This window comes from Myotis davidii, unplaced genomic scaffold (assembly GCF_000327345.1).
Source record: "Myotis davidii unplaced genomic scaffold, ASM32734v1 scaffold295, whole genome shotgun sequence".
NCBI lineage: Eukaryota > Metazoa > Chordata > Mammalia > Chiroptera > Vespertilionidae > Myotis > Myotis davidii.
The window spans coordinates 514,623-517,934 of NW_006286683.1; positions in this window are offsets into that span (position 1 = coordinate 514,623).

Here is a 3,312-nt window from a genome sequence, read left to right on the forward strand (position 1 = left end):
CCCGACCGACCGACCGACCTCTGAAAGTTGGCTTTTCACTCTGGACAAGTTTGCTTTTCTGGACAATATGGGAGGCGGGGCTCAGGGGGTGAGCATGGACCTAGGAACCAGGAGGTCAGGGTTCGGTTCCCGGCCAGGGCACAGGCCCGGGTTGGGGGGTCCATCCCCAGTGCGGGGCGTGCAGGAGGCAGCCGATCCATGGTTCTCCCTCATCATGGATGTTTCTGTCTCTCTCCCTTCCTCTCTGAAATCCATAAAAATATATATTTAAAGAAAAGAAGTGTCCTAGTAACAGCTAACGTTATTGCGCACTTCCTACAATGCCAGACGTCGCTCTACGCAATTTAAACTTAGCTGGACTTACTTCCCTTTTGCAACAACCCACTTATCACACCCATTTTCAGACTAGATAACTGAGGCACAGAGGGGTTAGAACTTAGCCAAGTGGGGGGCAGGGGTGGCTTTGAACCAGGCAATCTGGCTGGAGCCCGCGTGCCTCACCACAGTGCGATGTTGTCTCTCTCTAGACACACACACACACACACACACACACACACACAGTGGCATTTCCGATGCCTGGGTACAAACGCTCTCCCTCCTTACGTATAAGGAGACCTATACTGAGGTCAGAGGTCACTCACACGGCTGCATTTTTACACATAATATTCCCCCCTACCCCTTTCATCAGGGTCATCCCAGAAGTAAGAGGAGTTAGAGTGGGACAATCGTGCCTTCTGTATAATTAATGTCCCTTCTCGCCTCCCCATCCGAATCCTAAGCTCTTTGAGGGCAGATGGCATGCCCCGTTGACGTGGCCTGGAGCCTCTGGCCCTAGCCCTGCCCTGTGGCCCCCAGTTCTGGTCTGCGTACACGCCCTGCAACACCCAAAACAAAGACGCTGTGAAGAGGACGCTGGAGCAGATTGACGTCATCCACCGCATGTGCCAGATGTACCCTGAGACCTTCCTGTGTGTCACCAGCAGCCAAGGTAGGTGCCGCCGCCACCCCGTCCTTGGCCCCACACATATCAGAAGGAATGCTCTCAGCTGGGATGCTGACATTCGACGGGAGCGTTAACTCATTTCTCGATTCTCCTGTCATGAAAGACGCTCCCGACAATTCCCATCAAGTTACGGAGCCCGAGCTAAAGAGGAAACATTCTCATTGAGAACAATAACGATGCTTAAACAATTCTGGGAAATTTAATTGTCCGGAGATCTTTTCTTTCAAAAAAAATAATAATAATAAACTTGAATGAATTGGAGAAGAGAAATCTGTCTTCAACCCAGGAAATAACATTGGACAACCTGAGGCCGCTCATCTGTGAAGGCCTGGAGAGAGGAAGTTGGGCCGGGTTCAAATACCATCAGATAACGTCATGCCAACGGATGCGATCAGAGTTTTCGGCTAAATAGATGGTCTAAACAACCTTTCCTTTCTCGCTGCAGATACTGTGTCTACAGCTCTCACAGGGAGAGAACTCATGGGCCCTCCTTCTAGATATGTGATCGTCAGCTCATCTTTCTCTGCCAACAACTCGTGTCCGCCAAAGACCTGGCCCTCAGAATGGTCTAGACCAGTGGTTCTCAACCTTCCTACTGCCACGACCCTTTAATACAGTTCCTCATGTTGTGGGGACCCCCAACCACAAAATCATTTTCGTGGCTACTTCATCACTGTGATGTTGCTACTGTTATGGATCATCATGTAAATATCTGATAGGCAGGATGTATTTTCATCGTGACAAACTGAACATCATTAAAGCATCGTGATGAATCACAAAAACAATATGTCATGATAGATGTGTTTTCCGATGGTCTTAGGCGACCCCTGTGAAAGGGTCGTTTGTCCCCCAAAGGGGTCGCGACCCACAGGTTGAGAACCGCTGGTTTAGAGGGTCACATGGCCGCAGCCATTGAGGAAGGGGGCCTCCATTTTATTTTGCATCGAGATCCACCACTCGGCTCCTGGCCGGGTAGCTCAGTTGGTTAGAGCGTTGTCCTGATACACCAAAGTTGTGGGTTCGATCCCTGGTCAGGGCACATGCAAGAATCAACCAATGAATGCATCAATAAATGAACAGCCTGGCCGTCCCGGCTCTCCTGGCTCAGTGGTTGAGCATCGACCTAGGAACCAGGAGGTCACGGTTCGATTACCCGTCAGGGCACAGGCCCCAGTTGTGGGCTCGATCCCCAATGTGGGGCGTGCAGGAGGCAGCCGATCCATGATTCTCTCTCATCAATGATGTTTCTATCTCTCCCTCTCCTTTCCTTACTGAAATCAATAAAAATATTTTTTTAAACAATGAAAAAAAAGGGTGGGGGTGGGAGAGGGCAATGGAGGGAAAAAAGGGGACATATGTAATACTTTCAACAATGGAGATTTAAAAAATTAAAAAGAAAAAGGAAAAAGAAAGAAAACAAGCCTGGAGCCTTCCTGCGAGGCCCTCACCTGCTAGGGATGGACACAGCATGGAGCTTGGGACAAGGGTCAGCCGAGGCGGGGGAGGGGGGGAGGCCGAGGCTCTTCATTCCCTGGAGACTCCCCCAAGGCCAGTGACCGCCCTGGGTGGGGCGCACCCTCGGTGTGAGGCCCGGCTGCTGAGAGGGACGCCCAGCTGAGTCCGTGGGAGCAGCAGTGTTTGTGGGAGTGGGTGCTCTGTCGGAGGGGGCGGGGGGGGGGTGTCCAGGCAACGCCTAGCAACCCAGGATGTGCACCCCTACACACGTAGACACTATTCTGTTGGTGTTAATCCTCACCCGAGGACATTTTTCCATTGATTTTTTTAGAGAAAGTGATAAGGGAAGGACAGGGGGAGAAAGAGAGAGAGAAAGAGAGAGAGAGAGAGAGAGAGAGAGAGAGAGACATTGACGTGAAAGAGACACATCGATTGGTTGTCTCCAGCATGGGCCCCGCCCAAGGCTGGGGATTGAGCCTGCAACGGAGGTACATGCCCTTGACCGGAATTGAACCTGGGACCCTTCAGTCCACAGGCTGGCGCTCTATCCACTGATCCACACTGGCTCGGGTTCAGTGTATCACTTTTAACCGTAACTGGGGGAACCTGTAGAGAAGGGAAGGAGGTCAGGAGGTGATGGAGTCCGCCAGTTTGAGAAAAGCCCCCGACAACAGCGACCACTTGGAGGTGGCGACCGGCACAGTGAGCCCACGGGGTCCCCGAGAGCCGCAGAGAATGCGTGAGGTATCAGCTGATGTCACAGGGCTCCCCAGGGAAGACAGCCTTCCCGCATGGCGATGCCCGAGAACCAGAGGGTCCCGGGCACCATGGGAGCTGTCAGCTCAGGAACCGGG